General features: G+C 41.3%; 1 pseudogene; it reads right to left on the bottom strand.

Moving 5' to 3' along the window:
- Nucleotides 1-12,316: 12,316 nt before the first annotated feature.
- LOC136151594 (large ribosomal subunit protein uL18 pseudogene) lies at nucleotides 12,317-13,253 on the bottom strand (annotated as a pseudogene).
- Nucleotides 13,254-14,629: the final 1,376 nt, after the last annotated feature.

Genomic DNA, 14,629 nt, shown 5'->3' with positions numbered 1-14,629 from the left:
CCTTTCCTCCCTTTGAAATGTTTGAAGACCTGAGATATTTTCATTTACTCTTTTAGTACTTGGATCTGAAGTTCTGTGTCTCTATAGGAGGTTTTCTGAGAGACTGTATTCTTGTATTTAAGGGAGTATCTGATGAGGACTGCTAGGTCTATATGTGTGTTTTAACTCTGTGTTCTGTGTTGTGATTTTTGACGGCCATTTTGCTTTGTCTGGCTACCATCTGGTTTAGACCTGCTGCCATTTTGTTAGTACTTGATTTTCTTTCCCTGTTCCTTGAGACCAGGGCTCTCAGGAAGACTTACCTAGACCATCTCTAACTCCTGACACTGAGAGAAAATGTGAAAAAGCCTGTAAAAATTTTATTTATTCCAACTGTTTTTTATAAACTAGTAAATTTTATATTGTAATATCTAATTCATGACTAAGCTTAGAAAATGAAGCTAGATCTTGCCTTGTGTTTGTCTAAATATGTCTTGGTATGTCTTTGTCTCTGGGTAATATTTTTGAGATTAACTTGTAAATGAGCTCTATTTAATTGCCTTAAAGAAAGGTAAGCGCTTACAAATCAAATAATTCTAAATAAAACAAATTCCAGGTTCATGTGAACCTGGTAATTCCAGGTAATTCCTGGTAATTTCAGGTAAATGTTCAGTATTAAATATCTGATATTAATGTTTGTTTGTTGACCTATCTAATATAGGCATATCTTAGAGTAATTAACATTAAGTAGAATATTTTCATTGTACCTAGGTTTAATATAAGCTAAATATTATCATATCTGTTACAAGTTTGTCAATAAGGCAATTACCGTGAGTGAAGAAATTTCTAAACAAATGTAAATGAGATATGAGCTTTTAGATAAGTTCTATTGAGAATAATTATGCTTTAGGAATATCGGTCTAAAATAGCCTCTCTAGATTGGGGTAACTTGAATTTCTAAGGGTTGTGCTAAACTAAGTATTAGAAATCTGTTGAATAATTAGGTCATTTCCAAAAAAATAAGATTTTGAAACATTTACTACTAAACATTGATGTCCTTTTACAGAAAAACTAAAGAGATTTGGGACTATAAATGAATAACATTTGGTGCCATCCTAAAATGTTTTAAGAAAGCAAGGGTTTTCAAAATTATCACTGGTATTTATGCTCACCAACCTATAAAATGCTAATATAAAAGTTAGTTCTTGGTTGCTAAAGGAAAGTAGGAAGTGTGTTTTCAGTTAAAAAAAAAAGATACGAAAAAATACTAAAAAGAGTTATGCATGATCAGGATTTTTTAAAAATTGGATTACAGTTAGTTAGATAAATGAATTTTGTTAGAAATGACACAGCTATAGGGAAACTGATTAGCGCCAACTAGGTCAATATGGCAGAGTCGACTTTCACTAGACCTTGAACCTCGGTATTTATGCCCATTGTGACACGTCAACAAGCTAAATGATACACCCATCAACATTGACTAAATCTTGCCAAATGTTCTAAACCTTTTTAATTGATTTTTTTGACAAAACTTCCTAAATCGAATTCTTTTGAAGTTTTTTTTGACCTCTGGCTAACTTTGGGGTGCTTCAGCTGCTGCTGCTGCTGAGTCACGCCAGTCATGTCCAACTATGTGCAACCCCATGGATGGCAGCCCACCAGGCTCCCATCCCTGGGATTCTCCAGGCAAGAATACTGGAGTGGGTTGCCATTTCCTTCTCCAGTGCGTGAAAGTGAAAAGTGAAAGTGAAGTCGCTCAGTTGTGTCTGACTCTTCGCGACCCCATGGACTGTAGCCTACCAGGCTCCTCCATCATGGGACTTCCCAGGCAAGAGTACTGGAGTGGGTTGCCATTGCCTTCTCTGGGGGTGCTTCAGAAGGCCCCTGAAATATCCCAAAGAGAGATATTCAACTAATTGTGTTTATTTGGTTGGTTAAATTACATGAAAAATATTATCAAATAAATCCTCTCATGTTATAATGTGTGGTAAAATTACTAATATAGATATCCTAGAAATTATATGGCGTTCTTAACATTCTGATATGTCCTGGTATTCTAATGGAAAACCTAATGACTTCACAGAAGTTAACAAAAGGACTGAATGAACCAGTGAATATGCTTGTAACTTTTATGATTTCTATCTGAAAAATTACAGGTTTGAATCTTGTGTTTTCCAGGAGTAGGGAAAACCTTCCTCTCAAACTAATTATGACAATAATTTGGTAAAATTATACGTTATAAAGTGAAAGTGAAGTCGTTCAGTCGTGTCCCACTCTTCGCAACCCCATGGTCTACAGCCTACCAGGCTCCTCCTTCCATGGGATTTTCCAGGCAAGAGTACTGGAGTGGGTTGCCATTGCCTTCTCCTATACATTATAAACAAAACAATTATATTTTCTTTCTATCTGACTCCTCCAGAAATTGGAAACTCTTAGGTTTCCAGTAAGTTTATCAAATGAATTAGAAACTTTAACTCACTAACAGGTATAAAATCTCAAGGAATTTTTGAGACCTTAAAAAGAGAAGAATTCACCTAGATTTATTAGGCGAAATCTGTGATAAACCTTTGGTGTGAGTTTCCCAGCACTGTTTTCTTTTAAAAGTTCAGTCTGAGACTCTAAATGTTTCAGCAAAAGAAAAACTCTATGATCAATTATGGTTATATATATATAACCAGATAAAAATTAGTGAGAAAAGACCTATTTTGCAAACAAACTAGTCTTAATTTGGTTATATTTGATAAAAATGAGGGTAATTTTAGGGAGAAAAAGATGTTTCAATAAATGTTAAATCCCAGTTTCTTAATGGAGGTCTGCATCTAGTAAGACTCATTTCTTGGATAGTTCTTTGCTGTTATGTGATATTAATGTAAAATTTAATAGAATTCTTAAAGAACATCCTAGGTTTGTTTCTGAAGCTTATCTCCAAAATCTATCTTTGGATGAGGATCAGATGCCTCATGACCTGCAACCAGGACTGGAAAAAGACATAATTTAAGGGACTGTCTCCAACCTGGATGGAAGGACTTTTTTTTTATCAGGGATTCTTAACTAGCTCATGCACAATGAAACTGAAGGCCCCTACATTGGATTGGTCTATAGAGAAGACAGCTGACCTGATAGCACCTTAAAATGATACTCAAACAGAGGAGAAACTACACTACACCAGGATGAGAAAATGATGACATCAGAGGTAGACAGCTTGCCCAAGATGTTGAACCTGATTTGTATGATCATTTATAATGTTTTCTTGACTTCTTAGACCTTTGCATGTAAATCAAATGCTTTTCTATCAAAAGCTTGATCCTATGGTAGTTTTAGAAGTCAATCCAATTGTTGGGTTTGTGGCCAGTTACCTGTGTCTAGTTCTGGGTTACCTTAGTAAATTTCTCTACTACAAGGCTCTAACTGGTTGGCCCTGAGAAAATTTACTTAAAAAAAAAAATTAAAGTCATATTCAGGTCACTATTGATATTACTAGATGGGATCTCCTCACCTGGCCAATTAATAGCACCTGCCCTGACTCTGGCCATAAATTTGAGTTTTCTATTATTCAAGTTCAATTAGAGCAACAAGCAAAGTTTCAGCAAAGGAAAAAACCTCCCACAGTTATGGGATGGATTTATAAAGATAACACCAGGCTATGGTAATTTAGGTTTAAAGTCTCCTCTATGTTGGAAACAATTAAATCATACTAAAGATAATCAGTCTAGTAACACTAGAAAACTGGGGTATGTGCCTATAGACAGTGCCAATATATAATTTGCCTGGAAGATAAAGATTCGTATGGAGTAGACTAAGTCAGATGACCTGGGACATACTGGCTACATCAAATGCAAGCTCTTAACTTAAGTCTTACTGATGACTTTACTAATACTGCTGGCTATGTTATTTGTATTTCACCTGTTTTACAAAATTGCTGTTTCTTACACTGCCAAATGTGTGACTGAAGCCTCTGATAAAATAATATATAGTTCCATATGAGAATGATGATGGTAACAGTGTAACTCTAGATATGGGAAGAAGCAACAAGAGGGAATATTTTCCTGGACCAAGAGGATAGTAAGACAGGTGGTCCAGAAAATTTTGGATACTGTTTTATGGCCTAGTCCAGTAACCACACATTGAGTGGCCTGTCAACAAAATCTTTGCCAAACCTGAAAATGGATATTCTCAGCACCATGGGATAAAATGGTCATGAAATGCCCCGCTCAAAATCATAGTCAAGTTTATGAGCAAAAAGGGGCTCTGCCAACTGAAAATTGACACTTGCCATCTACGTCTACAAAGATTAAATCATGGCCACTGCAACTGCTGACCTTCAACTCCCCTGAAAGGAATTCAGGGTGAAAATCAGGAAAGAGGCACTCCGTACTCTGGGAAAAAATGGCAGAACAGGCCTTCATATGGTTAGATCTGCTCAGGAGAAGATTTTATGAGTCCCAATTCTTGCATCTTCTCATACCTAGAGAAACACTGATGTCATTAATGGTGACATCTGCTTTGTCTATTAAGGAAAATTTTACAATTAAAAGTCAAAATAGAGTAGCTATGGTTCAGACATCGTGGGAAATAACTAGGTGATTAGTTCAGTTCAATTGCTCAGTCGTGTCCGACTCTTTGCGACCCCATGAATCACAGCACGCCAGGCCTCCCTGTCCATCACCAACTCCCAGAGTTTACTCAAACCCATGTCCATCGAGTCGGTGATGCCATCCAACCATCTCATCTTCTGTCGTCCCTTTCTCCTCCTGTCCCCAATCACTCCAAGCATCAGGGTCTTTTCCAATGAGTAAACTCTTTGCATCAGGTGGCCAAAGTACTGGAGTTTCAGCTTCAGCATCAGTCTTTCCAATGAACACCCTGGACTGATCTCCTCTAGGATGGACTGATTGGATCTCCTTGCAGTCCAAGGGACTCTCAAGAGGCTTCTCCAACACCACAGTTCAAAAGCATCAATTCTTCGGCGCTCAGTTTTCTTTACAGTCCAACTCTCACATCCACACATGACTACTGGAAAAACCATAGCCTTGACCAGACGGATCTTTGTTGGCAAAGTAATGTCTGCTTTTTAATATGCTATCTAGGTTGGTCATAACTTTCTTTCCAAGGATTAAGCGTCTTTTAATTCCTGACTGCAATAACCATCTGCAGTGATTTTGGAGCCCAAAAAATTAAAGTCTGACACTGTTTCCACTGTTGCCCCACCTATTTCCCATGAAGTGATGGGACCAGATGCCATGATCTTAGTTTTCTGAATGTTAAGCTTTAAGCCAACTTTTTCACTCTCCTTTTTCACTTTCATCAAGAGGCTCTTTAGTTCTTCTTCACTTTCTGCCATAAGGTGGTGTCATCTGCATATCTGAGGTGATTGATACTTCTCCCAGCAGTCTTGATTCCAGCTTGTGCTTCTTTCAGCCCAGCGTTTCTCATGAGGTACTCTGCATATAAGTTAAATAAGCAGGGTGACAATATACAGCCTTGATGTACTCCCTTTCCTATTTGGAAGCAGTTTGTTGTTCCACGCCCATTTCTAACTGTTGCTTCCTGACCTGCATACAGGTTTCTCAAGAGGCAGGTCAGGTGGTCTGGTATTCCCATCTTTTCCACAGTTTATTTTTATTCCGCAGTTTATTTTCCACAGTTTATTGTGATCCACACAGTCAAAGGCTTTGGCATAGTCAATAAAGCAGAAATAGATGTTTATCTGGAACTCTCTTGCTTTTTCAATGATCCAGCGAATGTTGGCAATTTGATCTCTGCTTCCTCTGCCTTTTCTAAAACCAGGTTGAACATCTGGAAGTTCACAGTTCACATATTGCTGAAACCTGGCTTGGAGAATTTTGAGCAGTACTTTACTAGGGTGTGAGATGAGTGCAATTGTGCGGTAGTTTGAACATTCTTTGGGATCGCCTTTCTTAGGGATTGGAATGAAAATGGACCTTTTCCAGTGCTCTGGCCATTGCTGAGTTTTCCAAATTTGCTGACATATTGAGTGCAGCACTTTCACAGCATCATCTTTCAGGATTTGAAATAGCTCAACTGAAATTCCATCACATCCACTAGCTTTGTTCGTAGTGATGCTTTCTAAGGCCCACTTGACTTCACATTCCAGGATGTCTGGCTCTAAGTGAGTGATCACACCATTGTGATTATCTGGCTCATGAAGATCTTTTTTGTACAGTTCTTCTGTGTATTTTTGCCACCTCTTCTTGACACCTTCTGCTTCTGTTAGGTTCATACCATTTCTGTCCTTTATCGAACCCATCTCTGCATGAAATATTCCCTTTATATCTCTGATTTTCTTGAAGAGATCTCTAGTCTTTCCCATTATGTTGTTTTCCTCTATTTCTTTGCACTGATCGCTGAGGAAGGCTTTCTTATCTCTCCTTACTATTCTTTGGAACTCTGCATTCAAATGGGAATATCTTTCCTTTTCTCCTTTGTTTTTCACTCCTCTTCTTTTCACGGTTGTTTGTTAGGCCTCCTCAGACAACCATTTTGCCTTTTTGCATTTCTTTTCCATGGGGATGGTCTTGATCCCTGATTTCGGTGTTGACCATCTGGTGATGTCCATGTGTAGAATCATCTCTTGTGTTGTTGGAAGAGGGTGTTTGCTATGACCAGTGCGTTCTCTTGGCAAAACTCTATAAGCCTTTGCTCTGCTTCATTCCGTACTCCAAGGCCAAATTTGCCTGTTACTCCAGGTGTTTCTTGACTTCCTACTTTTGCATTCCAGTCCCCTATAATGAAAAAGACATCTTTTTGGGGTGTTAGTTCTAAAAGGTCTTGTAGGTCTTCATAGAACTATTATTCAATATCAGCTTCTTCAGCGTTACTGGTTGGGGCATAGGCTTGGATTACCGTGAAATTGAATGGTTTGCCTTGGAAATGAACAGAGATCATTCTGTCATTTTTGAGATTGCATCCAAGTACTGTTTTTTGGACTCTTTTGTTGACCATGATGGCTATTCCATTTCTTCTAAGGGATTCCTGCCCACAGTAGTAGATATAATGGTCATCTGAGCTAAATTCACCCATTCCAGTCCATTTTAGTTCGCTGACTCCTAGAATGTTGACATTCACTCTTGCCATCTCCTGTTTGACCACTTCCAATTTGTCTTGATTCACGGACCTAACATTGCAGGTTCCTATGCAATATTGCTCTTTACAGCATCGGACCTTGCTTCTATCACCAGTCACATCCACAACTGGGTATTGTTTTTGCTTTGGCTTCATCCCTTCATTCTTTCTGGAGTTATTTCTCCACTGATCTCCAGTAGCATATTGGGCACCTACTGACCTGGGGAGTTTCTCTTTCAGTATCCTATCATTTTACCTTCTCATACTTTTCATGGGGTTCTCAAGGCAAGAATACTGAAGTGGTTTGCCATTCCTTTCTCCAGTGGACCACATCCTGTCAGACCTCTCTGCCATGACCCATCCGTCTTGGGTGGCCCCACACGGCATGGCTTAGTTTCATTGAGTTATACAAGACTGTGGTCCTGTGATCAGATTGGCTAGTTTTCTGTGATTATGGTTTCAGTGTGTCTGCCCTCTGATGCCCTCTTGCAACTAGGTGATAGTATGGGTGTAATTTCAGACTAGACCTTGTATTGCTAAACACTTGAGTTTTCTGAGTCGTGTCAGGCTTAGATGCCACCATTCTGAAAACAATGTCTGCTGGAAGCTAGTAACTGCGACCTTACTTTTTATAAGATTAGGCAACTGGCTACCTGGCTACACGTCTCCCCGATGTGCCAGATCCAAACTGGGTTTCAGGCCTATTCTTCTAAGAAGAAATGAGATTTATTTTGTCTATTAAAATTCCAGTTATCACTCCTCTAACTTCTTCTAATTAGGTCTATTACACCAAAATGGCAAACCAAGGGATTGAGATTTTAATCATACAAGACCCAGATCTAGGACTTGGAACTCAGGAGTACTTCCAATTTAGTGTCTATTCTCCAAGCTGAGGCAGTCCCATTTTGACAGGAAATTATCACAGCCATAGTTGCCTAGTTCCCTAAATTAAAACTGAGCAGGACTTTGTGGGGCTCTGGAGTACAAATCTGTTCTGTGTTCTCCATTTCTTGTCTGTAGGATATAGGTTTCATTCAGCCTCCCTGACCTTCCCTGAATTCCAAAGGGTGGATTCAAACAGTTGCTAATCAGGGAAGGGAGGGGATACAGAAACAGAGGAGTAAGAATCAAACGGTGGTACAGCCTTGAGACAGGGTCCTGGCTCCTACTCGGAAAAAAAACATATGTATAACAATGTCTTTGAGTTCTTCTACAGAACTGGAGCCTCCACCCAGGTGGAGGATGGTAACTTCAGACTGAACACAAGATTCCCGGAGCACAGTTCTGTTTCCTCACCAGCAACCAATCAAAAAAGATCACAAACCTGGCAGACCTCACCCTAAATGTTGCCTTCTGTTTCCGGCCTTCTGTGATGACCATCCTGTTAGGTCTCTTGTTTGGCCCCTGTCTATTTCACCTCTGAGAGGAGCCAATTTAGTTTCAAACTAAATTGCTGTTATTACAAGGGTGGATGCTGGTTTCAGGCAAAAAAATACCTTGACTTAGATCAGGTAGAGAGAGACTTCTGCTCTGCTAGGCAGGCCTTGATCATGCACAACAGGAAGAAGTTACAGAAGAAACAGACCTCCGCCCCATTTCCCAAGAAGTATCTTGAGTATGAAATCTCTCAGCTGGGAGTTGTTAGCGGAATCACACTGACTGAAAGCGCCCACCCTGGCCAGGCACCATCGTAACCATTTGCATGAGTTGTTTTTACAACAGGAGGTCCTGGTAAGGAACACGGAACTAATAAGCTTACCACCAACTGGAAGAGTTCAGGAAAGGTCAAAAGGAGACACCACATGTCCAGCCACCTCCCAGAATCCTTCTCTCTGGCATCCATCTTGGCTGAATAAGGTGTGCACCACCAGGAAGGACTCTGAGTCAGAAGGATTGGCTAAAGACAACCCGGAAACGAATCCCATCACCATAAAACCCAAGACTTTGAGCCACATGGCAGAGCTGTTCTCCTGGTTTCCCTTACCCTACTGCTCTCCACCCTGGTCCCCTTTCCCAATAAAATTTCTTGCTTTGTCAGCAGATGTGTCTCCTCGCACAGTTCATTTCCGAGTGTTAGACAAGAGCCCAGTTTTGGGCCCTGGAAGGGTCCCCCTTCCTGCAACACTGGCACTTTTCCTTTTGTGTGTGTTCTGTTACTTATTTTATTATTTGAAAATTTTTATTTTTATTTTATTTTTTGTTATTATTTTTGAAGGTGTAGTTTATTTACAACATATCCCTTTTCCCTCTTGGTGCTTCTGTTTCTTCATCTATGAAATGACAAAAACCGTGTTTATTTCCAGTTGTGGTTTAGACCTTTTAAAGTATTAACATATTTGAGGTGGTTGCAGCTGTGCCACACTAGTCATTAACTTTATTTTTGTTTTTTTAGAATACATGGATAATAATTAAATTATTACCAATAAATTAAGGAGTCAAATATCTGTGCATGATTTCTCATAAAATAGACTATTATTGTAATCCTCTCTGTTTTAAATTTCTGTCTTCCCATTGGCAACCACCTTCAATATCTTTAGCTGATTTTTTTGGCTTTACATCCAAATCTCTACACATGATGCCTTTGACTCTTCGTCACAACCAGTCTCCTGCATTACTCAATGGCTGATGCAATAGCTGATAGTCATTGCTCTCTTGCACTCTTTACATTCCTTCACTTTCCCAGTTTATTTGTATAACAATCATATTTAGTTCATTCAGCTTTTTCTTTCCTGTGACTATTATACTCACATGTAAACTCTACTACTTCTCACTTTCTGCACAACATCTTATTCTCCCTGAATTGATAATATTGCCTTTATTTTTGACTCATTATGTTCTATGTAGCTCTCACTAATGGAACTCTGATGATTCTTCTGTCTGTATGACTCTTTAAAGAAGTGAGGGTACTTTGGGTATTCTATCAGTTTTTGCTTTTTGGAAATATCCTCCTGGGCCTTTCTGACATGCCCCCACCTGGACTGGATTATTCTGCATCTGGACGAGAGCCACCCTCCTAGGATCTCCCTTTACCACCCTCTGAACAGCCCTTTGCTTATTTTTTTAAATTCTTTAAAAATTATTAATTAATTAATTGTTGGTTGTGCTGGGTCTTCATTGCCTGGCGTGAGCATTCTCTTCTTGCGGCATGCGGGCTTTTCATTGCTATGGTTTCTTTTGTTGCACAGGCTCTAGGACGCACAGGTTTAGTGGTTGCGATGCAGGGACTCAGCTGCCCTATGGCATGTGAAATCTTCCCAGATCAGGGAACGAGCCCATGTTCCCTGCACTGGCAGGTGGATTCTTAACCACTGGACCATCAGGGAAGTCCAAAAGTGTATTATTCTTTGGTTTGATGAATAGTTGGGCTGGGTGAAGAATTTTATGCCAGAATTCTTCCATCTGAAATTTGGAGGCACTGCTCCATCCATGTTTTTCTTTCCCTTTTCTCTTCTGAAGAAACTGGGGTGTGGGGGCAGTAATTTGTAGGCGGGGCAGCAGCTGCTCATTGAGTCTCTGAATTTCACACATTAATAGCCAAACTGTTTCTGCCTTGTTTTCCTTCTGACTCGATTACCAGAGCACTTCTCCATGCATTATATTACAGTAAGCCAAATTTGACATTAGGAGGGTGTGTGAATATTATAATATGTGTTAATTCTTGTTGATAATCTATACCTTTGAGTGTCTGAAATATGGTATGTCCTAAAGAAGGACACAGAAGGCAGAATCAAAGAGTTAACTGGAGAGAATTTAGTGACCAGGCTATTTATAGAGGTGTCGGCAGCTAACAGCAATAGGAGGCAGAGGCCCCTGGAACTAGAAATAGCAGGAAGCTAATTACTACCTCTAGACTGAAGGGACAGCAGAAGGCATTTGTTTCTAGATCCCAGCAGAGCTTTAGCCTCCCAGAGGGGTCACTGAACAAATGTTACCACTGTAGATAGAGAAATGCAGGGATTACTGTTGCGCAGCCCTGGAGGTAAGTGTGGGGGCATCCATGTCTTGAATCCTCTCCTCCCACATGATGGTCCCTGCAGTGCCTCCTAAGGACAAACCCAGCCGAAAGCCAGAGAGCAAAGACCCCAAGTGATGTGTTCTGTGAGAATAACTGGAAATGTAAGTGAAGCTTCACAAGCGGTTCAGAACCCGGAGAGCAGACAAAGAACAATTAGGATGTTGAGATTATACAGACTCTGTGAAATAAAAGCCAAGATGCATGTCTTCAATTGTAAGAATAAATGTTGGAAAAATGACAGACATTGATGGTGGTTTAATCACTAAGTTGTGTCTGCCTCTTGTGACTCCGTGGACTGTAGCCTGCAGACATTAGGCTTATTCTATTAATATATGACCTCATAGGTCATGGCTAGGTGGAAGGGAGAGGAAGTAGCTACAGATATTCATGAGAAAGAACAATCTCCAAAACCAGAAGGTGGTGAGGTCTCCATTAATCAGGATGGATGATCACAGGCTGGACAATCACGTAAAAGGACCTGTGTTCATTTCATGGAGTATGTATCAGAGTGTAGGCCTAGAGACCACTGTCACGGTGGTAAATGGGGGTTAAAATGTTGTCGCTCAGTCATATCTGACTCTTTGTGACCCTATGGGCTGTAGCCTGCCAGGCTCCTTCATCCATGGCATTTTCCAGGCAAGAATACTGGAGGGGGTTGCCATTCCCTTCTCCAGGGGATTCTTCCCACCCAGGAATTGAACTTAGGTCTCCTGCATTGCAGGCAGACTGTTTACCATGTGAGCCACCAGGGAATCCCGAATGGGAATGGTACCCACAAATTCTACTAGCACGTGAGCGTGTTAACCTGCTAGGTAAAGGGATTGTAACTCCCCTCGAGTTCTCCCCAGATAAGTTGCGGCCCTGAGCTAACCTGCTCTTTAAGGTGGCAACCCACTCCAGTATTCTTGCCTGGAAAATGCCATGGGTGGAGGAGTCTGGCAGGCCCCAGGAGTGCTTATCCCATTGAATACTTGTTTGTTTTTCTTGTTCAATAAGTTCATTATTGTCTGTATCTGAAAAATCTTGATAGAAAATTGGTGGCTCAGACGGTAAAGCATCTGCCTACAATGTGGGAGATTCGGGTTTGATCCTTGGGTTGGGAAGATCCTCTGGAGAAGGAAATGGCAACCCACTCCAGTATTCTTGCCTGGAAAATCCCATGGACAGAGGAGCCTGGTAGGCTACAGTTCATGGGGTTGCAAAGAGTCGGACACAACTGAGCGACTCAACTTAAAACTTTTAACTCTCAGCAGCCCATTTCTGAGCTCTAAGGAAGCTTGCCTTCTTCTGAGCTACCTGATCTTTTTTCTGGGCAAGTGACATTTTGGGATGGTTCCACCTCTTCTTTTTAACTTCTTTCTTAAGCTGCTTTTCATACACTGGATTCTCCCGTACTGCAGCATGAGCTTTCTTATACATCTCCTCCATCATGTCTGGAGTTATGTTGTTCTTTATGTACTGAGAGAACTGTTTCTTGTAAGCATCCTCATCTTCTTCAATCAAGTAACACATGTGATCTGCAACATTCTGCCCCATGATGTGCTTTCAGTGTACCTCAGCACTGAATTCTCTGCTTTCTGAATCATAACCAGGGAACTGTTTGGTACTGTGAGGGATAGACAAGCCTCCATCGACAGTTCCCTTTAGGGCACCAAAAACTTTATTCCCAGTAGTAGTTCTGGCAAGTCCTGCATCCAAGTAACAGGTGAAGGCACCAGGTTGACCATCAATGCTTTCTACATTATATTCATCTTCAGTCACCTTGACTTGGCCTTCATAAATTTTGTCAATACCAAACCTATTAAGAAGCCTGCAGGCCAGCAGCAGGCCAGTACAATATGCTGCAGCATAATTTGTCAGGGCAACCTTCACACCATATTTTGGGAGTTCATGAGCGTAAGCTGCACAAACTATCACATCTCCTTCTACACGGGCATAAGCAATCTGACAAATGATATCTCTGTTCGTTACACGAACAATCATTCTGTATTTAGGTGTGTTGTACTTATTTTCATCTTGGATTACCGATCATTTCCAAGCATAGTAGCCAGTTTTGCACTCTTGTTGTCTTCTGAATTTCACTCGATGTCTCTTGAAAGAGGCCTTGTTCTTGGCAACTTTAACAAACCCCATCCTGCGGAACAGAACCCCGACTCCGCGACTTGCCACAGAGCTGCAGGACCAGCACCTGAATACTTAGATTTTTTTAAAATGTTTTATGTGGGTTTTTTTGCCACACGACTCATGGAATCTTAGTTTCCCAACCAAGGATAGAACCTGGGCCCTTGGCAGTGAGAGCTCGGATTCCTAGCCACTGGGCCACCAGGGAAATCCCTGAATACTTGTTTAACGAGTATTTTAAGTTCCTGGACAAATCTTGTGTTTGCCTTCGCTTGTATGCTTTAAATTTTATTAGGGTCTCATGTACTCATCTGCTAGATTTTTCATGTGGAAAACCTCTTCACAACCTTTCCAGTTTCACCGGACACTAAAAATTATATGAATAAGTAATAAACATGTTTTTTCCCCACTCATCAAGTTTGTTATTTTTTTCAGACAAAATTTGTTCAATAACATCTCTATATGTCTGAGTTCAGGCTTCCCTGGTGGCTCAGTAGGCAAAAAAAATCTGCCTGCAATGCAGGAGGCCCAGGTTCGATCCCTGGGTCAGGAAGATCCCCTGGAGAAGGAAATGGCAACCCACTCCAGTATTCCTGCCTGGAAAATCCCATGGACAGAGGAGCCTGGCAGGCTACAGCCCATGGAGTCAAAAGAGTTGGACACGACTTAGTGACTAAAACCACCTTGTCTGAGTTCACATACCCACAGCACTGTGTACTAAGCCGCCAGGGAAGTCCCATAGAGGAGGTCTTAGGTGTGCAAATTCAGCAAAATGTCTCATTCAGCTCACCCCTACCCTCCCCCAAAGACTTCTAACACTTCCATACTAATAGGCTAGGTTTGTTGCAGAGCCTTTAGAATGACTAATTAGGATAAAGCTAATCCTGCTCATTCTGGGTGTGGAAGATGCCCTGGTGGTATACGGCTCAGGGGAATGGGTGCTCCCGAGGATCTAGATGTGGCTGCCTCCCCTCACCCACCAAGTCTCCCAGGTTGTCTTTGTATGAAGACACAAAGGGCTCTTCCCCACTCCACCTCAAGACCCCCCAGAGGTGTCTCTCCCACCTCGCTCCCAGCCCGTTCTGCTGTGGCCCATAAAAGACATTTTCTCCCTCCACGCTCCCCTTTGTATTCCTGGACTCACCCACACGGCGACGTCTTTCTCTCCGCAGACCTCGGTCGCCACTGCCTGGTCCGGAGGAGAAACCGAACATACCCACTGGGATGCTCTCGAAACCCAGGGCGGGGCTTCGCAGGACGGCCCTGAAGTTTTTTCTGCCGGGCCAGAGTTCAGAGAGAGGGCTGGAAATCACCTCTCCCCCAGATCTTGGGCTGAAAGAAATGAACGTTGTTCACTGATATGAATGTAGAATAAAGGAACTTCTGTGCAGGTTGGGAGCGGAGCGAGCTGCAGTTAGATTTCTCGTTCTC

Source organism: Muntiacus reevesi, chromosome 20 (genome assembly GCF_963930625.1).
Source record: "Muntiacus reevesi chromosome 20, mMunRee1.1, whole genome shotgun sequence".
NCBI classification, from domain to species: Eukaryota; Metazoa; Chordata; class Mammalia; order Artiodactyla; family Cervidae; genus Muntiacus; species Muntiacus reevesi.
This window is presented reverse-complemented; position numbering and strand designations above follow the sequence as displayed.